Source organism: Trichomycterus rosablanca, chromosome 18 (assembly GCF_030014385.1).
Source record: "Trichomycterus rosablanca isolate fTriRos1 chromosome 18, fTriRos1.hap1, whole genome shotgun sequence".
In the NCBI taxonomy this organism is placed as follows: domain Eukaryota; kingdom Metazoa; phylum Chordata; class Actinopteri; order Siluriformes; family Trichomycteridae; genus Trichomycterus; species Trichomycterus rosablanca.
The window spans coordinates 20,693,475-20,715,658 of NC_086005.1; the positions used below are offsets into that span (position 1 = coordinate 20,693,475).

Sequence of the window (22,184 nt, forward strand, 5' to 3'; positions counted from 1 at the left end):
TGGTGGTCCTGACCATTGAAGAACAGCATGAAAGGGGGCTAACAAAGCATGCAGAGAAACAGATGGGATACAGTCAGTAATTGTAGAACTACAAAGTTTTTGTCTCAATATCACTGAGACAAGCAATTGAAACAGTTCATTTTAAAATTCCACCCTGTATTTTCCACCCTTAAGTTGAAACATTCCTAATTAATCATTTATTTAAGTAAACAGATATATTAATCACAAGGACGTCACCGTCAGAGTGTGGGGGAAGTGATGGATGCTAACAAACACACCTACAACAAACCAGCAACACACAAGAATGTTCTTATACATGCAGGCCTTTAATAAAACAGTTCCATGTAAATCGATGCATTAAAGTTATCAGATCGGGGCCCTTAGGCTACACTTTTGACTGGTTGTCAACACATGCATTCCATCCATTCTACTACCAGTAAAAAAAAAAAAAGAAGAGTAAATAATTTATCACTGGCAACATAATTAACTCTCTTCTACTAATATGTTGCATTTATTTTAAGATTGGACTGAGGGTGATTTGTGTTCAAGAGACAGTTGAATCCATACAAATGATGGCCTGAGAGAAAAGCCAGTTTGTTTGTTTTATTAATTTTATTAGTTTTTTAGCAACACATAAGGTTTTAATAATTGTATTTTTTTCAGCTAGGCTAAATTATGCTAAATTAATTATATGCTTTCAACTTGGCAACCATTTGAAAAGAGCCCTTTTCTGTTCCTGTTCCAGTTGCCTGCACAGAGCCCTGACCTCAACTGTAGTGAACACCAAAATGTTGTTATAGTCGCAAAGGTTAGCGGCTACTCCATATTAATGCCCATGTCTCGTCCAACATCAGCGGCTGACCTTACAAATGCTCTTTTTAAAACACAATAGGCTCAAAATGTCAGAGACACATTTCAAAATCTTGTGAAAAGCCTTTCTAGAAATGTGAAGGGTGTTAAGAGTGGCTAAGAGGAAGCCGACTGCAGGTTGCAATGCATATGGGTTTGGAATGGGATAGCTCACGATCAGGTATTCACATACCAGAGATGGGGTCGCACGTAAGTCGCACACACAGCGACTTCGGACTCGACTCATGACTCGTAAACAACAAGTCCCTAGCATCAGCATGTGTTAACATTAGTTACGTGTGACAATTATATTTGAAGTTCACTTCATTAGAACATTTTCGTTAGCTTTGGATTGGAATCTCACTTAAAAAAATGGTGGAATACCCTACGTAGTGGACTTCACAAAAACGACTGGGGTGAAAGGAACGCTCCTACAGATTTGGCGCTAATGGTTGAAAGAACCGCTTTCTGAACCAATCACACGTTTGATTTTAATATTAGTAAGAAATGCATTTATGTTATTTGCATTTATTCAGTTTGCGTCACACAGATGATGTCAATGAAACGCTTGATTGGCTTTCTAACGAGTTAATGTTTTACTTCACAACCGGGAAAAGTTTGGAGGTTTTTAATTATAAGCACATTTACAAAATAACGGATTATATTCCTAATAGGACAACACACGGTTATACATTTAATAGCATCTGGAAGAACATAAGCTAAGGTAAGCAGTGGTTATGGTTTTTGTTGCTGTGTTTTGGATTTTGGCCGCTGTGCCGTGATTTATCGTGGCCTTTTGTTTTGCAGTGAAAACAAAACGTATCAGTTTAAGCTTTTAACTGGTACCTTCTTGTTATGGAAACCTGTTTTTTTTATCTGAACTTGCATATTATTTGCTTATTTCTTCGCTACATTTCTAATATATGTTTTGTGTATTTTATATTGACTCGTGACTTGACTCTGACTTGTGAACATCTCTATCACATTCTTATGGCCATATGGTGTTTTGATCAGACGAATCTAAACGGAACCACAATTTGCAATAAGCAATCCACAGTTTTTAATATTATGCCATTTTCAAATTAAATGTTTATTAACAGTATATGGCCATAAGTATGTAGACACCTAACCATGAGCTGTTGAACGTCTGTAACATTTCACAAACATTTGGAATGTGTCTGTGGGGATTTTTGCCTGTTTTGATTTGGACAATTAAGCATTTGTGAAGTTAGGGTTTAATGTTAAATCAGGTTGCTTGGCTCATAAACAAAGCTCGGCCCCTTAGTTCCAGTGGGAGGAACTCTTAATGCTTCAGCACACCAAGAGATTTTGGACAATTTCATGCTCCCAACTTTGTGGGAACAGTTTGGGGATGGCCCCTTCCTGTTCCAACATGACTGCGCACCAGTGCACAAAGCAAGGTCCATAAAGACATGGATGAGCGAATTTGTTGTGGAAGAACCTGACTGGCCTGCAGAGTCCTGACCTCAACCCGATAGAACACGATAGAATCTCGTCCAACATCAGTGTCTGACCTCAGAAATGCGCTTCTGGAAGAATGGTCAAAAATTCCCACAGATACACTCCTAAACCTTGTGGAAAGCCTTCCCAGAAGAGTTGAAGCTGTTATAGCTGCAAAGGTTGGGTCGACATCATATTAAACCCTATGGATTAAAAATGGGATGTCACTCAAGTTCATATGTGTGTGAGGGCAGACAAGCGAATACTTTTGGCAATGTAGTGTATCACTTATTTCATATAATGGGTTTTATGAAGCTATGGTTATGGCATTTGTTATAACGAATCAAAGTCAAAATATTTTTGCCTTATACAACAAGGTAATCTTGCGAAATCAACAATCAGTGCATAAAGTCATGCCACATAAAAGATAATGAGAGCTTTGGTGCTGCATTCTTTTTAGCCACATTTTGTTCACAGTTAATAAAGATAATAACACGCTTAAGACTGAAGAGCTGTCACGTCGATTTGTGGCTCAGCGTACGTGTTTTTTATTTGCAATGAAGAACGCTCCCAGAGCCCTTTCTTTAGAGGTACCTTAAGCCCTAAACAACTCTTTAAATCTGTTTCGAAATGCCACTGGTTCCTCAGGAAGCAGATGTTAATAATATGTGCACAATTCTGCAGGAATGTTAAGCTGAAAATGAGGGAGAGCAAAAATTAAACAAGACAGACAAGCATTTGGTATTTCACAAGACGAAGTCAGGACCAATGCAAAAGCCAGAGTAACGCAGAAGCACTTGTGAATCATTTATCAGGCCTGTTCTTCAAGACTGTTCTTGTAAAGCCTCTAATAAATGTCTTTCATGTTGCAACCCGGTGAGAAAGCAGGCCATAAGGTAGAAATAATAATGCATAACAAATACACTGATCAGCCATAACATTAAAACCACCTTCTTGTCTCTACACTCTTTTCATTTTATCAGCTCCACTTACCACATAGGAGCACTTTGTAGTTCTACAATTACTGACTGTGGTCCATCTGTTTCTCTGCATGCTTTGTTAGCCTCCTTTCATGCTGTTCTTTAATGGTCAGGACTCTCCACAGGACCACCACAGAGTAGGTATTATTTGGGTGGTGGTGTGTTAGTGTGTGTCGTGCTGGTATGAGTGGATCAGACACAGCAGCGCTGATGGAGTTGTTAAACACCTCACTGTCAATGCTGGACTGAGAATAGTCCACCAACCAAAAATATCCAACCAACAGCGCCCTGTGACCACTGATGAAGGTCTAGAAGATGACCAACTCAAACAGCAGCAATAGATGAGCGATCGTCTCTGACTTTACATCTACAAGGTGGACCAACTAGGTAGGAGTGTCTAATACAGGACCACCACAGGACCACCACAGAGCAGGTATTATTTAGGTGGTGGATCATTCTCAGCACTGCAGTGACACTGACATGGTGGTGGTGTGTTAGTGTGTGTTGTGCTGGTATGAGTGGATCAGACACAGCAGTGCTCCTGGAGTTTTTAAATACCGTGTCCACTCACTGTCCACTCTATTAGACACTCCTACCTAGTTGGTCCACCTTGATGTAAAGTCAGAGACGATCGCTCATCTATTGCTGCTGTTTGAGTTGGTCATCTTCTAGACCTTCATCAGTGGTCACAGGATGCTGCCTACGGGGCGCTGTTGGATATTTTTGGTTGGTGGACTATTCTCAGTGAGGTGTTTAAAAACTCCAGCAACATTGCTGTGTCTGATCCACTCATACCAGCACAACACACACTAACACACCACCACCATGTCAGTATCACTGCAGTGCTGAGAATGATCCACCACCTAAATAACACCTGCTCTGTGGTGGTCCTGACCATTAAAGAACAGCATGAAAGGGGGCTAACAAGACATGCAGAGAAACAGATGGACTACAGTCAGTAATTGTAGAACTAAAAAGTGAAAGAACTAAAAGCTAGCTTCTAATTAATGGTCAACATGTTTTAAGTGGTTAAAAAGCTTCCTGAATTCCCTGAATCCATGTATCTGTTTATCGTCATCTATGTTTCAGCAGCTTCTAATTAATGAAAGAACGGGATTTAGCATTCAGTCACTTAACACTTAACATTGTCATGACATTACAGTAAACGTTTGACTGTATGTTTATGCAAACAGAGGACGTGGTATGACAACACTTCTTCTAGAATTACCATTAATGTACACTGTGCTGTGATAGAACACTGCTTTCATCATTTGGCATCAAATGTATAAAGAGAATTTGCAGATTTATGTTCTCCTACACAGGAGTTTGTTCATTCCCTTTCCCTTTAAGGCAAGCAGTAAAACGCAGTTTACTTTTGTGCTTTGTCCTTTTCAAGCATAAAATCCAACCATATAAATAATATTATAATGGACCCTACGACTACAACACAAACACGTTATATGACAACATGACACACACACACACACACACACACACACACACACACACACTGCATCGCCATTTATGGCATGGAGAGATGCAATCTCCATAGACAGACTGTCAAATGTTGTTTTCGTATTAGCTGATTCATGCAATGTCTTCCATTCCTAAACTGAAATTAGGGCATTATGATGTTGTAGGTGCGACAGAGCCACGTTTTAAGGAAGTGGGTTACTTCCACACCTCTGGTTAAAGTCTGCAAAGGGTTTTGTATGTTCTCACTGTTTCCCTTGGGTACTTTACTTTTCTTCCATCTACCAAAATTAACTTAATTGCCTTTAAAATGCCACCATGACCCCAACCAGGACAAAGCAGTTAGTAAAACTGAATAAATGAATGAATTATTAATGCATTATAAATAATTGCTCTGAAATGGAAACCTCACTCGCTCACTTTCTCAACCGCTCATCCAATTAGGCTCGCGGAGAGGTGCTGTAGCCTATCTCAGCTTTTCAATGGGTGCAAGGCACACAGTAACACCCTGGACGGGGCGCCAGTCCATCGCAGGGCAGACACACATACATATACACATACACACACACACACATACATTCACCTATTAACCAATTAACCTGACTGCATGTTTTTGGACTGTGGGAGGAAACCGGAGCTCCCGGAGGAAACCCACGTGGACACAGGGAGAACATGCAAACTCAGCACAGAAAGGACCCGGACCGCCCCGCCTGGGGATCGAACCCAGGACCTTCTTGCTGTGAGGCGACAGTGCTTCCCACCGAGCCACCGTGCCGCCCTGAAATGGAAACCTCTAGGTGAAATATAGTTGAGCTGGTTCGGTCATAGAAGTTCAAAGAACTTTATCACTGAGTACTTAAGCATATATTCTATAAAGATTCGAATTAATGCGATACCTCAAGGCCAGACCATTTGACCAATGAAATTTCCGCTCAGCATAAGGTCACCCATTTTGCCTGGTCTTGCCTAGAGACCATTGTTCCATGTGCCTTTTAATGTGTGAAGAATAACTCAGCAGTTAGGGTACTGCACTAGCGACCAGAAGGTTGTTGGTTCAGGCATCACCACTGTCAAATTGCCACTGTTGCCAGTGCTTATTACTCACAAGATATTAGAAGGCCATGCCACAAAGGTAAATGACAACATAGAAATTTCTACAACACCAAATTAAAAACAAATGACCTTACCCCCAACAGGCATTATTGGCCTGACCTGAACAATGCTGTTGTGGATCTGTAAAAGTGACTTCGTACAGTTATTATCCAAAATATAGTAAAAGGGATTCCCAGAAAAGCAGAGGTGAGAACTACATAATAAATTTCCCATTTTATGTGTTTGTTTAAACTTTAAACTATCTGACATTCTGAAAGTCATAAGGCCATAAACATAGTGAACCTTCAGTTAAACAAACTAATACAACCACAAGTATTTACATTTGAACATTAGTCCATGTTTCAACAACAGACACAGCAGCCCTGCTGGAGTTTTTAGATACCGTGTCCACTCACTGTCCACTCTATTACACACTCCTACCTAGTTGGTCCACCTTGTAGATGTAAAGTCAGGTGGTCCTGTAGGGGTCTTGGCCATTAAAGAACAAGGTTAAAGCAGGCTAAAAAAGTATGTAGAGAAACAGATGGACTACAGGCAGTATTTGTAGAACTACAAAGTGCTTATATATGGTAAGTGGAGCTGATAAAATGGACAGTGAGTGTAGAAACAAGGAGGTGCAATGGTAAACAACAATACACAGACTGTGGTTTTTCATGCATTATGCATTAGGAACTCCAGGGTGACAGAGAAAACATTCCCCACACCATTACACCAGCCTCAGCTGTCGACTCAGTACAGGCTGGGTTCATGAATTCTTCTTATTTATGCCAAACTGAATAACAGTAGTTCCTTGTCAGCTTGAATCTGAAATGTCTGCATGTTTCCTCTGGCCTTTTTTTTGATAGGCAGGGCATTTCTGCCAAAGATTTTATGTTGTTTTTTACACCCTTCAATGTAAACCCAAGGTACTGCTGTGCACACATACAGTGCCTTGCAAAAGTATTCAGCCCCCTTGAACTTTTCAACCTTTTGCCACATTTCATGCTTCAAACATAACGATATGAAATTGTAATTTTTTGTGAAGAATCAACAACAAGTGGGACACAATCGTGAAGTGGAACGAAATTTATTGGATATTTTAAACTTTTTTTAGAAATAAAAAACTAAAAAGTGGGGCGTGCAATATTATTCGGCCCCTTTACTTTCAGTGCAGCAAACTCACTCCAGAAGTTCAGTGAGGATCTCTGAATGATCCAATGTTGACCTAAATGACTGATGGTGATAAATAGAATCCACCTGTGTGTAATCAAGTCTCCGTATAAATGCACCTGCTCTGTGACAGTCTCAGAGTTCTGTTTAAAGCGCAGAGAGCATCATGAAGACCAAGGAACACACCAGGCAGGTCCGAGATACTGTTGTGGAGAAGTTTAAAGCCGGATTTGGATACAAAAAGATTTCCCAAGCTTTAAACATCTCAAGGAGCACTGTGCAAGCGATCATTTCGTTCCACTTCACGATTGTGTCCCACTTGTTGTTGATTCTTCACAAAAAATTACAATTTCATATCGTTATGTTTGAAGCCTGAAATGTGGCAAAAGGTTGAAAAGTTCAAGGGGGCTGAATACTTTTGCAAGGCACTGTACTTTCCAAAATATCAGCAATTTCTGACCAGTCTATCTGGTGCCAAAAACCATGTAACAGTAAGTCATTATGATCATGTTTACCCACTCTGTGTAATGTGATCATTATCTGAAGCCCTTTTTCCCCCAATTTTCCTTCCAATCCAATTAGATTTCGTATCCTCTCTAGTGCTGCTCACCTCCATTCCTGACTGAGGAGAGCCGTGACTAACACATGCCCCTCCGACACGTGTGCAGTACACCAGCACTAGGCAAGTTCATATGACGCTTAGACTTCTGCACAAAGAGTCACGCACTGATTTCCATTATCCCCCGTCTCTGTGCAGGCACCAACAATCAGCCAGTAGAGGTCGTCATTGCATCAATAATTGCAAATGAAATCCCCTTCATCATTCAAGCCAACAGACGAGCTAATCATTGTCCATATATGCACCTAGCCTGCCGGTAGCAAGGCTAAGATTCGAACTCACAAGATTGAGACGCCTGTATTGCTCTGCTGCCACGATTGACTGATAGGATCATTAACAGGTAATGATAACACGTTTTTCAGATAAATTGACCAGTAAGGGTATATTGACCTAAGGGGCCGAGCCCCAAACTTTACACTTGGCACAATGCAGTCAGACAAGTACCGTTCTCCTGGCAACCGCCAAAACCCAGACTCGTCCATCGGTTTGCCAGACGGAGAAGCGCGATTCATCACTTCAGAGAACATGTCTTCACTGCTCTAGAGTCCAGTGGCGTCGTGCTTTACACCACTGCATCCGACGCTTTGCATTGCGCTTGGTGATGTAAGGCTTGGATGCAGCTGCTCGGCCCTGGAAACCCATTCCATGAAGCTCTCTACACACTGTTCTTGAGCTAATCTAAAGGCCACGTGAAGTTTGGAGGTCTGTAGCAATTGACTCTGCAGTAAGTTGGCGACCTCTGCGCACTAAGCACCTCAGCATCCGCTGACCCCGCTCTGTCATTTTACCACTTGGTGGCTGAGTTGCTGTCATTCCCAATTGCTTCCACTTTGTTATAATACCACTGACAGTTAACTGTGGAATATTTAGTAGTGAGGAAATTTCACGACTGAACTTGTTGCACAGGTGGCATCCTATCACGGTACCACGCTGGAATTCCCTGAGCTCCTGAGAGCGACCCATTCTTTCATTAATGTTTGTAGAAGCAGTCTGCATGCCTAGGTGCTTGGTTTTATACACCTGTGGCCATGGAAGTGATTGAAACACCTGGATTCAATTATTTGGATGGGTGATTGAATACTTTTGGCAATATAGTGTATAAATGCAAATAAAATATTTTATTTGCACGAAGGGAAACTTTGTTATTCTGTTCCTGGTTGCATCCAATATGATATTGAGGCTGACTCATAAAGAACGATCTCATGGAAAATGTTGCCATGTGAAAGCCTTGTTAACAGCTCGCATTGTGTACTTAAACAAATAATTAATTGAACTAGATTGGGATATAATTCCTGTCAAACTTAAATCTGTCTTTCTCTGAAGTACAATGCTTCATTCAATCTCTGTCTGTATTAAAACAGAGTACATTTAAACTATAAAGCTTTAACCCAAGCTCTAGCTCAAGTCCTACTTACTGCTGCCAGAGCAAGTGAAAAGCTCAACTGAAATACTAAACATTATTCTACACATTCTGATATCACTTCATCTCACTTGTGATAACAATTAAGCAATTCAACTGATTGACACATTACTAATTTATAAAAAATTAATAGGCTTGAAGGTAGTAAAAAGTTAACACACCTTCATCTGGGACATGTAGGTAATGACAGGCTTGGAATTTCAATTATTCTTTGTGACTAAAGGATTACAACATACTTCTTTGTTTATTGTAGATCTTCTGAAGATATGCCACAATAAAAAGCCGCTTAGGTGGTGCTGTGGTAAAATACGCTAGTCAACTACTGTGGGTATCCAGGGTTTGAATGCTTCTGCTTGCTAAGGCTAAACACATTTCAGTATCCCAATTGTTTTGAGACACTTGACAGAAATCTGTGCCAACATCGCAACAAAATGCACAATTTGACATACACTGATCAGCCATAACATTAAAACCACCTCCTTGTTTCTACACTCACTGTCCATTTTATCAGCTCCACTTACCATAAAGGAGCACTTTGTAGTTCTACAATTACTGACTGTAGTCCATCTGCTCTCTGCATGCTTTTTTAGCCTGCTTTCACTCTGTTCTTCAATGGTCAGGACCCCCACAGAGCAGGTATTATTTAGGTGGTGGATCATTCTCAGCCCTGCAGTGACACTGACATGGTGGTGGTGTGTTAGTGTGTGATGTGCTGGTCTGAGTGGATCAGACACAGCCGCGCTGCTGGAGTCTTTAAATACTGTGTCCACTCACTGCCCACTCTATTAGACACTCCTACCCATCGTTCATTAATTGCTGATGTTTGATTTCTAGACCTTCATCAGTGGTCATAGGACGCTGCCCACGGGGCGCTGTTGGCTGGATGCTTTTGGTTGGTGGACTATTCTCAGTTCAGCACTGCTGTGTCTGATCCACTCATACCAGCACAACACACACTAACACACCACCACCATGTCAGTGTCACTGCAGTGCTGAGAATGATCCACCACCTAAATAATACCTGCTCTGTGGTGGTCCTGGGAGAGTCCTGACCATTGAAGAACAGCATGCAGAGAAACAGATGGACTACAGTCAGTAATTGTAGAACTACAAAGTTCTTCTATATGGTAAGTGATAAAAGCTGATAAACAGTGAGTGTAGAAACAAGGAGGTGGTTTTAATGTAATGGCTGATCAGTGTACATTTTAAGCTTGTCCTTTTGCAGAAAGGAGTAAAAACTATTCTAAATTAAATATTAATAATATCACAGTATAATGGGTTGCAGTAAGATCATTCTAAAGGTTTGTTTTCTGAATGCCTACTTGAATTCAATTTTAATTATTAAAAATGCTATCAATCTTTAAAGGCTAGATAAATAAACAGCACCTGCATTGTAACACTGAGCCAGAGCTTTTATATAAAACAGCCATTTAAGGATAAACTGACCAGTGATGCTTTAGAGTTATTTACATATCTTCCTGATCACAATGTCTAGCTTTAATAAAGGGCCAACAGATACAACCACTTTATCCTGGTCAGGGTCACAGCAGATCCACAAGAATATCCACAGGAATACCTTGGATATGGCGTCAATCCATCACAGGGCTGGTAGACACCCAGCTGGTCAATACACAGCTAAAATTTGAACCCGGATCTAAGTGGTGGTGGGCTAGTGTAACATATAGCTGAGACACTCGCTTGCCTAGATACAAACTTTACATGTAAAAAGTTCTAGAGTTAATATCCAAATACAGTGGTACCTTGAGACTCAACGTCAATTGGTTCTGGGACTGGTGGTGAGTTTAAAAGACGTGAGATGTTGATGTTCCATGGTCTCGTGGAACTGCATATATTTTAGGCTAATGTAAAATAATGGGGTTGTTTTTGACACTTATACACTGAAAATAACACACATATAATATAAAAAACACTGAAATACTATTAAACCGTTATAAATCAATCAAAAATACAATAAAACCTGCACTTTACTTCTTTATTGTTTTCATTATGCTTCTTAATTAGTGGAGAGAACAAATAAGCAGTAATATTTAAGACAGGTTTAGTGTTTTTATGTCGTTCTTTTAATACATCAAGTTACATTTTTTTTTTTTTTTTTTTATAATAAGCATTTTAGACTCGGAAAAGCTGATTCTTTCAATTTCTCAGAACCCTGAGCTGTAACACAAGTTTAAAAGTGAAACAGGGGGGAAATCCAGCTGAACACAGATACATGTGGAGCTTTCAGAGTAGATTTGACGCTTATTCCAGACAAATGCAGATTCGTTTCGTGTGTTCGTGTGACGTTTTACCACACCGCTCAAGCCGAGCGCTGAGCAAAGCGGCAGTCGCACACACATTGAGTTTAAGGGTACAAATTTCTCGACAAAGGGCGTTGAGTTTTAAAGATTTTGAGTGTAGGGGACGTTGAGTTACATTATAAAGATTAGTCTCCTGTCTAACCACAGATATGTTTTTACATTTGGAGGTAAGTGACTGTGAAATCCTGACATATTTCTCAGCCAAAAGTCCAAAATAAAGCCGACACATAAGACAAGCTGTACAGCAGGGTTGGGGTGCAGGCAAAACCACTTATGGCATTGCACTGTAGGTCACCTTCTCCTTTCAGATGAAATCCTCTACCCTACCGGCAGTGATTAAATTGTGTGTGTGTGTGTGTGTGTGTGTGAAGAGAGAGAAACTAAGACAGATGAATAAAACAACCTTCACTCTTCTCAGAAGGCTTTCCACAAGATTTTGTGCGTCTTTGGCAATTTGTGCCCATTCAGTCAAAAAGCATTTGCGAGGTCAGGCTATTATGTTAAACAAGAAGGTCTGGCAATAAATGTCCCAATTCCTTCCAAAGGTGTTCAGTGGGGTTAAGTTTCTTTACATCAAACTCATTAAACCACATATTCACAGACCTTGTTTTGTGCATGGGGCAAAGTCATGCTGGAGCCTATCCCAGCTTTTCAATGGGTGCAGGGCACACAGTAACAGTAACAACAGCAGGCCAATCGCGTTGTTCATGTGGCTGTTCATGTGGTTGTTCAGAGCTGAGATTTGATATGATGTATCCGAGATCCCAGCTCTGGTTCCAGCATGTTTTTCACTTTTACTACTATTATTAGTTTTTCTTTACATTTTCTGGCATGAACAGAGTATAAAGGGGGATGAGTGTTGCGGTATTGACAGTGTATTGACGGTTTATATCTGCTATAAAAAGTAAAAGTACATTACATTTTCTGAACCATAAAGATTGACTTTATCTTATCAGTATTGCTTGTTTCCTCTTTTGCTTTCCATCTTTGAAATGTAAACACCTGGGGACTTATTCCTGCAAAACCCACAGGCTTGGTAAACCTAATAAAAAGTGAAGTTGTAATAAGTTTGAGAATTTTATACATCAAGTCAATAACAACATATTGATGCTGCTATGCAAATTCTGTGACATTTAACAAAATTCATTTTCCTGCTCTTTACCACTGCATGAAGAGGACTAGCCGACCACCGGTTACAAATAAATTCAAGTCTGGTCGGGTGCTCTCCAGATACGAATCGCCATGCCTGATAGAGTCAGTTAGCTATTCACCACCTTGCTATAGTGTGATCCTCTTATATGTTAAAAGTTCTCTATAGGAATCTACTGATGGCTGGTAAAACACGTGTCAGAGGGGGTGTGTGTCATTTTTCTAAACATGCATGTAAAAAAGTAAAAATGCATGCAGACCCATTAGCTTACTGAAGGAATGTCAGGGACAGTGGTAGCCTAGTAGGTACAGCTTTGGGTTTTAAATCAAAAGGTTGAGGGTTCGAATCTAAGCTCTGCCATGCAGCCATTGTTGGGCCCTTCAGCAAGACCCTTACTTAACCATGTCTGCTCCTGGAGCGCCATACAATGGCTGACCATACACTCTGACCCCACCTGTATATGTACACCGATCAGCCATAACATTAAAACCACCTCCTGGTTTCTACACCCACTGTCCATTTTATCAGCTCCATTTACCATATAGAAGCACTACAATTACTGACTGTCCATCGGTTTCTCTACATACCTTTTTAGCCGGCTTTCACCCTGTTCTTCAATGGTCAGGACCCCCACAGGACCACCACAGAGCAGATATTATTTAGGTGGTGGATCATTCTCAGCACTGCCATGACAATGACATGGTGGTGGTGTGTTAGTGTGTGTTGTGCTGGTATGAGTGGATCAGACACAGCAGCGCTGCTGGAGTTTTTAAATACCGTGTCCACTCACTGTCCACCTTGTAGATGTAAAGTCAGAGACGATCGCTCATCTATTGCTGCTGTTTAAGTTGGTCATCTTCTAGACCTTCATCAGTGGTCACAGGGCGCTGCACACGGGGTGCTGTGGGCTGGATATTTTTGGTTGGTGGACTATTCTCAGTCCAGCAGTGACAGTGAGGTGTTTAAAAACTCCAGCAGCATTGCTGTGTCTTATCCACTCATACCAGCACAACACACACTAACACACCACCACCATGTCAGTGTCACTGCAGTGCTGAGAATGACCCACCACCTAAATAATACCTGCTCTGTAGTGGTCCTGGGAGAGCAAAGCATGCAGAGAAACAGATGGACTACAAAACGCTCTACCTCAACCAGGGACACAGTAATAACATATGGCTATCCGAAAACAATGCTTGCTTGTGACAGGTAACATTCCTTTAGCACAATACAACATCAATAAAGCACTGCTAGAACATGAAAGCAAAGCCATATTTACACTGCAGTAAAGAAATGAAACAAACACACCTTCCTTCAGCAGTGATTTAGAAACAGATAAAAGTTCACAACTTACCAGTTTTATTTAACAAGCTTTTAATCTGCAAAACTTCCAAAAACCCAGAGGAAATGCATAACAATATGTTGAATCATCCAAACACTTCTACGTTACTCCAGTAATAATGACATTAGAGAATTCCTGGCCTAGCTGTGTTGTGTATCTCAGTGCTGTAAAACTCATGCACACGGACATAAATGGTGATGTGTGTAACCACCCCCTCCAAACCAGCTGAGCTGGCTTTGACTAACAGAGCTTGTGTCGTGTAACACAAACACTGTATACTGTCCAGCTCATTCAGCTTCTAAATTACCTCTAATCCTACATGCTGCTCGCTCGCGCCATTGTTTGCGTAATTGCCCCAGCTCCACACCTTATTTTAGTTTGACTGGGATTGTCTGGCTTTCTTTAACATGAATGAAAGTAGCTAACGGAGAAAGAAAGTAATCTTAGTAATCTTAGCCAACTGATCTGTACTGGCATGAGTTCTTTATGATACGGGATGTTTGAATGTCTGTCTCCACATATTCAAATGAATGTAAATGTTTCAGTGGAGTGAAAAATTTACATGAGCAGGACAGGACTAGTTTAGAGAACTCTCCAGCATTATGTAGACTGAACTCCATACACAGCCGAGAACATCCCCAATTATTTTGCAAAGCACCGCTATCTCTTGACATAAATATATACAGTGGGGCCAAAAAGTATTTAATCAGCCACTGATTGTGCAGGTTCTCCTACTTAGAAAGATGAGAGAGGTCTGTAATTTTCATCATAGGTACACTTCAACTATGAGAGACAAAATGAGAAAAAAAAATCCAGGAAATCACATTGTAGGATTTTTTAAAGAATTTATTTGTAAATTATGGTGGAAAATAAGTATTTGGTCAATAACAAAAGTTCAACTCAATACTTTGTAACATATAACAATAACAGAGGTCAAACGTTTCCTGTAAGTCTTCACCAGGTTTGCACACACTGTAGCTGGTATTTTGGCCCATTCCTCCATGCAGATCTCCTCTAGAGCAGTGATGTTTTGGGGCTGTCGCTGGGCAACACGGACTTTCAACTCCCTCCACAAATTTTCTATGGGGTTGAGGTCTGGAGACTGGCTAGGCCACTCCAGGACCTTGAAATGCTTTTTACGGAGCCACTCCTTCGTTGCCCGATCGGTGTGTTTGGGATCGTTGTCATGCTGGAAGACCCAGCCACGTTCCATCTTCAATGCTCTCACTGATGGAAGGAGGTTTTGGCTTAAAATCTCACGATACATGGCCCCGTTCATTCTTCCCTTAACACGGATCAGTCGTCCTGTCCCCTTTGCAGAAAAACAGCCCCAAAGCATGATGTTTCCACCCCCATGCTTCACAGTAGGTATGGTGTTCTTGGGATGCAACTCAGCATTCTTCTTCCTCCAAACACGACGAGTTGAGTTTTTACCAAAAAGTTCCATTTTGGTTTCATCTGACCACATGATATTCTCCCAATCCTCTTCTGGATCATCCATATGCTCTCTGGCAAACTTCAGACGGGCCTGGACATGTACTGGCTTAAGCAGGGGGACACGCCTGGCACTGCAGGATTTGAGTCCCTGTCGGCGTAGTGTGTTACTGATGGTAGCCTTTGTTACTTTGGTCCCAGCTCTCTGCAGGTCATTCATCAGGTCCCTCCGTGTAGTTCTGGGATTTTTGCTCACCGTTCTCATGATCATTTTGACCCCACGGGATGAGATCTTGCGTGGGGCCCCAGATCGAGGGAGATTATCAATGGTCTTGTATGTCTTCCATTTTCTTACAATTGCTCCCACAGTTGATTTATTCACACCAACCTGCTTGCCTATTGTAGATTCACTCTTCCCAGCCTGGTGCAGGTCTACAATTTTCTTCCCGGTGTCCTTCGACAGCTCTTTGGTCTTGGCCATGGTTGAGTTTGGAGTCTGACTGTTTGAATAAATATAAAAGGTGTCTTTTATACAGATAACAAGGTCAAACTGGTGCCATTAATACAGGTAACGAGTGGAGGACAGAAGAGCTTCTTAAAGAAAAAGTTACAGGTCTGTGAGAGCCAGAAATCTTGCTTGTTTGTTATTGACCAAATACTTATTTTCCACCATAATTTACAAATAAATTCTTTAAAAATCCTACAATGTGATTTCCTGGATTTTTTTTTCTCATTTTGTCTCTCATAGTTGAAGTGTACCTATGATGAAAATTACAGACCTCTCTCATTTTTCTAAGTAGGAGAACTTGCACAATCAGTGGCTGACTAAATACTTTTTGGCCCCACTGTACTTAGTTTTAAGTGTTTTTACAAAGACAAGAAAAAAATAAAGTGCAAGCAAGTGTAGACACGTTTTCACAATGTATTCTTTCTCCTTCAAAGAGAGGACAAACAAAGCCAAACCCATTTGGAGTGTTATTTGTATTTGAAACCTACACTGTATTCAGCCACCAGCGCCTTTCCTGATTTACACAACAACACATGCAAAGTATTTCATTTTACATAGGCTACTGCATTCGACCTCATTTGGTTACACCAATATGGTTTGCTGGTCAGTTTTCCAGTTGTGTGTGTGTGTGTGTGTGTGTGTGTGTGTTGCCGCTAAAAGTGATCTCTAAAATCTCTACTAAGTAAACACTACAATTCAGCCTGATTCAGATGTCTGTCTATTCCTATACAGAAGAATCAAAGCGTACGGGTGACAAACAGGTGCAACAGGCAATGTACACACATGAAATCAAAGCAGATGGAACAGTGAAGACTAAAACGTAGGACAGGGATAAATAATGCAAAACGAATATTACACATAGTAGGACGGTACATTTAGTGCTACAAATGGTGATACATGAGCACTCGGGTGGTGCAGCGGTAAAATACGCTGGCACGGAGTTGACATCTTAAACTCGCGAGTTCGAATCCATGGCCAGGCACCTATATAGACAATGATTGGCTCATCTGTGGGCGGCACGGTGGCTCGGTGGGTAGCACTGTCGCACTGTCACAGCAAGAAGGTCCTGGGTTCGATCCCCAGGCGGGCGGTCCGGTCCTTTCTGTGCAGAGTCTGTGTGGGTTTCCTCCGGGAGCTCCGGTTTCCTCCCACAGTCTAAAAACATGCAGTCAGGTTAATTGGAGACACCGAATTGCCCTACAGGTCAATGGGTGGGTGTGTGTGTGTGTGTGTGTGTGTGTGTCTGCCCTGCGATGGACTGGCTTTTATCCAAAGTGACTTACATTACTGTGACTGTATATTATCTAAGCAATTGAGAGTTAAGGGTCTTGCTCAAGGTTCCAACGGTGGCAACCAAGGTGGCAACCTGGCAGCTGCGAGGCTTGAACCAGCAACCTTTTGATTACTGATTCAGTACCTTAACCACTAGGCTACACAACCGCCCTGACATCTTGAACTCGCGAGTTTGAATCCCAGGCCAGGCACCTATATAGACAATGATCGGCTCGTCTGTGGGTGGCACGGTGGCTCATGGGTAGCACTGTTGCACTGTCACAGCAAGAAGGTCCTGGGTTCGATCCCCAGGCGGGGCAGTCCGGGTCCTTTCTGTGCTGAGTTTGCATGTTCTCAAAGTGTCTGCGTGAGTTTCCTCCCACAGGCCAAAAACATATAGATGAATAGGTGTCTGTGTGTGTGTGTGTGTGTGTCTGCTCTGCGATGGACTGGCGCCCCGTCCAAGGTGTTACTGTGTGCCTTGCATCCATTGAAAAGCTGGGATAGGCTCGCGGGGGGGAGGGGATTGCTGGAGCCTATCCCAGCTTTTCAATGGATGCAAGGCATAAGGATAAGCGGTTAAGAAAGTGAGTGGCGCCGCTCAGGTGGCACAGCGGTAAAAGACCAGAGCTGGATTTCGAGGGTGCGTCTTTTCGAATCCAGCTCTGCCTTCTCCGGTCGAGGCTGGGCGGCTATGTGGACAACGATTGGCATGTTGTTCAGGTGGGGGGCGGTATTTGAGACCGGACGGGATACTCTCCCAGGACTGGGGCGGTTGCGCCCTCTGCTGGCTGGTCGGTGGCGCCTGCATGGAGACGGGAGGGGGTGCGGTGGAGTGTGTGATCCTCCGTGCACGGTGCTCTGCCGAGCTGCACTCGTCAAGTGTGGGTGATAAGACGGTCGATTGGCTGTGCACGTGTCGGAGGAGGCGTGAAACAGCCTCGTCAGCCCTGACCAGGAGCGGGGACCGGCATTAGTGAGAGGATGATTGATGGGATGAAATTGGCTAAATTATTTATAAAAAAAAAAATTTTTTTTAAAGAAAGAGTGGCTCGTCTGTTGGGTAGAGACGGGGGATAATGGAGATCGGTGCAAGCCTCTCCGTATACAATGATGGCTATAAGAAAATGCCTTGTGCAGGTGAAAAGATGTAGTCAGCTACTGGACGCATGTTGAAAGGGGCACGTGTTAGCCACGAATCTCCCTAGTCAAGAGTGGAGGTCAGCACCATTAGAGGAAGCAAAATGGGATTGGGTAATTGGATCAGATAAATGCATTTTATCTTTTAGCAACTTTGGTGGCCTGAACAAAGCCCTTACCCTCACCCTATTGCGCACCTTTCTGATGAATTAGAACACTGATTTTGTGTTAAACCTTACAAATAATCTATTGACTGAATAACCACAGATACACTCCAACCTCTTGTGGAAAGAGTGGAGGCTGTTATATCCAACTAAATATCATGACATAAAGATTAAAGCAGGGCTAACTGACGTCAGTGGCTTTGGAATGAGACGTCCAACAAGCTTATAGTCAGGTGTTCACATACATACATATGATCATATTGTCTCGCTGATAAATCATGCAGGAAATAAGACTAACAAAAAACACTCTGCTGACGTGTGCCAGCTTGCCGCTTCTGCGTATAAAATGAATAGAAGCCACACCTGTATGGCACAGCTAGCACAAGTGCTGGGTGAATACTGGTAAACATCTATTATTATTTAAAAACTCAGTGTCCACTCACTGCCCACTCTATTAGATGCTCCTATCTAGTTGGTCAACCTTGTAGATGTAAAGTCAGAGACAATCGCTCATCTATTACTGCTGTTTGAGTTGGTCATCTTCTAGACCTTCATCAGTGGTCACAGGATGCTGCCCACGGGGCGCTGTTTGCTGGATATTTTGGGTTGGTGGACTATATCAGTCCAGCAGTGACAGTAAGGTGTTTAAAAACTCGGGGGAAAAAATCCACTCATACCAGCACAACACACACTAACACGCCACCACCATGTCAGTGTCACTGCAGGAGTTTGGTTTGTTCTCCCCTTTGTATACACTGCTTTTTGTTCCAACCTCCAAAAAATGTGCTAGAGTTAAACTGACTTAATTGTGCTTCGAATGCCTACACAACTTTGACCAAGATGACCTGTTTAGAAAAAATTAGTAAATGAATTTAACCATGTTATAGAGCCTACTTGAAAGAGTGGTGGAGTATTGGGTCGGTAACGCATGGGCCTTGGTTCGAATCCCACTAAAGAAGTCTTTCTTGGGCCGCTCAGGTGGCGCAGTGCTGGAACCAGAGCTGGGATCTCGAATACATTGTATCAAATCTCAGCTCTGGTCAAAGTGCAGGTGATACGATGCATACGGTATGCTGCCCACGTGTCGGAGGGGGCGTGGGTTAACTTTGTTCTCTTCAATCAGAGCAGGGATCGGCATTGGTGGAGAGGAAGTATGACGCAATCAGGCAATTGGACGTGCTAAAAGGGAGAAAATGCATAAACAAAATATATTTTAAAAAATATCTTTCAAGTACATCGTATTGAATCTCAGCTCTGCCTGCCGCCTAAGGCCGAGCGGCCACATGAACAACGATTGGCCTGTTGTTCAGATATGGGCGGGACTAAGCCAGATGGGGTCTTTCTCCCACGACCTCTGCTGGCTGATTGATGGCGCCTGCACAGAGATGAGAAAAGAGTGCTGTCAGGGTGTGTCTCTCCGTACACAACGCTGAGTTGCACCGCACTGGTCAAAGTGCAGGTGATACGATGCATACGGTATGCTGCCCACGTGTCGGAGGGGGCGTGGGTTAGCTTCGTTCTCCTCAATCAGAGCAGGGATCGGCATGGGTGGAGAGGAAGTATGACGCAATCGGGCAATTGGACACGCTTGTAGGGAGAAAATGCATAAACAAAATATAAAAAAAAGTTTCTTTAATTTCCTTTGGGATCAATAAAGTATCTATCTATCTATGCCCTTTCACTGGCTGTATGACTTAACTAGCTGAATTCATTAAAAAATGTATCCACTTACCATTAAATTAGTTGTTATAAGGGTGGATTTGTTTTGCTAATGCTATACTGAATAAAAAATCACAGCTGCTCGCTTAATAGTAGGTAGTTGGAGTTTGGATGTTCTCCTCATGTCCAAGTCGGTTTCCTACGGGAACTCCAGTTTCCTACCAAAGACATGTAAGTTAGGTGAGTTGGAGTTGGAGGTGGAAAGTAACGAAGTACATTTACTCGCGTTACTGTAATTGAGTAGTTTTTTTGTGTACTTGTACTTTTTAAAGTAGATTTTACAACCAGTAATTTTACTTTTACTTAAGTAGGTTTTGTATTAAGAATTGTAATTCGCTACATTTTTAATAACATCCGCGTCTGGGAAACTGCTGCAGTGAATTCTGGGATGGAAAATAAACTGGTGCTAAAATAAAGGAGCTGTAATCTAGGTATAGAGTAGGGAGGGAAGGGGGGTTTTATAAGTTTAACATGTTTGGAGTTCGATGTTTTGTTATTTGACAACATAGTCTGATGTCAAAGAATGGCAAAGTTTTGTCTTTCATCTTGAAGGTTTTCTTTGGGTCATTTAGTGAAAGTCACGACACTTGTAACCTTGAATTGTTTTGAGTTATGAAATTTGCAGTATGACTGTTGTTTGGTATTTGTTGGTGATGAAAAGAAGGCTGGTCTATTGTATTCACAATTAATGCCGACTTCAGTGGTTATACAGTTTGAAAATGTTTTATGGGATGGTCTGTACTAAAATGACACATGACACATCCCTAAATGTTTTAAATGTTCTATCAACATGTTTTTTTCTTTTATATTTTAATTAAAAACAACTATTGTGAGATATATCCACTTGTCCTGTTTGCATTACACTCTCGCGAGAATCTCTCTCCTGTTAACTAAGTAACGTTTACTCTGAGTACATGTTAAATGAGTTACTTTTTACTTGAGTAGATTTTTAGACTAGCAATTTTACTCAAACTTAAGTAAAAATTCATTAAAGTAATAGTACTTTTACTTGAGAACAATATTTTAGTACTCTTTCCACCTCTGCTTTTAACTATCTGTGCTGTCATAAATGTTACCAAAAGTTCAAAACATAAAATTAAAATCCTAATAAACAAACAAACAAACAAATAAACAAATGTAGTTTGCTAACAAATCGGCAACTTCGTTAATTTAAGTATTTAAGACGTTGAAAATAGTTTAGTTTATAGCACAATTTGCTTACTACTTCACAAAACACTTTATATATTCAGACTACAGTGGCTTACCGTATAAAATTAATAAAATATAATAAGTTATATATATGGAAAGTTCTAGTTCTATTTAGCAGCATAAATCTAACGTCTCAGCAGGCGCGTGCACGTCTCGCGCAGTAATCACACACAGTAACTGCAGCTGCTCGTCATCACCTCATCTCTGTTTTAAACAATTCAGCCGTTAATATCTTAAATATCTCAAATTTAATGCTTTTAACTGAAAAATAAATGTTAAAGGCTACTGTGCTGTAAAATACTTTATTTGAAGTACTTGTTCTGGACAGTTAATTGAAACAGGCGCAGGTAGAGAGTGAAGTCAGTAATTAATTAAGCTGTATGTGTAGGCATGTGTGAATAATAGTGAAACTCTATGCTTTAAATACAGATTCTGACATAAATATGTTTATTAATTTAAACACTAAATGTTAAATCCAGTAGTGCATAAAAAGCACAAAAACTTTAAACTTTTGTCTTACCGAAATGCCACATCAGGTCGTCGTGAGCGAGAGAATCGGTTCTTTAAAATTGATTCTTTTAAACGACTCATCGATTCGGCTTTTTACAAACGCTGCTGTCAGGACTCGGTTCTTTTAACCGATCCATGCGAGTCGACTCGCAGTAAAGAGTTCTTTTAAATACTCTTCTAATAAATGATGTCAGCGCTTTTGCACCTACTGTTAAATGTGGACTAATAGACAGGAGCGTAAATACTGGGGGGGGGGATATTAGGGGGCATAAACTACAATAAGATATAAGAAATTATTGTCTGATAATCATATAATGCGAGGAATTTCCAAATTCAATATAAAAATAATAATAA

At 41.3% G+C, this 22,184-nt stretch overlaps 1 protein-coding gene across 3 annotated transcripts in view; it reads right to left on the reverse strand.

The window, feature by feature from the left end:
• The window catches only part of LOC134332814 (3',5'-cyclic-AMP phosphodiesterase 4D), a 76,256-nt gene extending 54,397 nt beyond the window's left edge, over positions 1-21,859 (reverse strand). Inside the window, exons 1-2 of one of the 3 annotated variants that reach the window (XM_063014625.1) lie at positions 21,841-21,859; positions 20,125-20,269 (exon numbers count right to left, since the gene is read on the reverse strand). The gene's annotated coding sequence lies outside the window, so the exon portion shown is untranslated. Of the gene's footprint in view, positions 1-13,886; positions 13,941-20,124; positions 20,270-21,376; positions 21,461-21,840 lie in introns of those variants that run through there. The other 2 variants (XM_063014624.1, XM_063014627.1) reach the window with 2 other exon arrangements.
• Between the last annotated feature and the right edge of the window lie 325 nt (positions 21,860-22,184).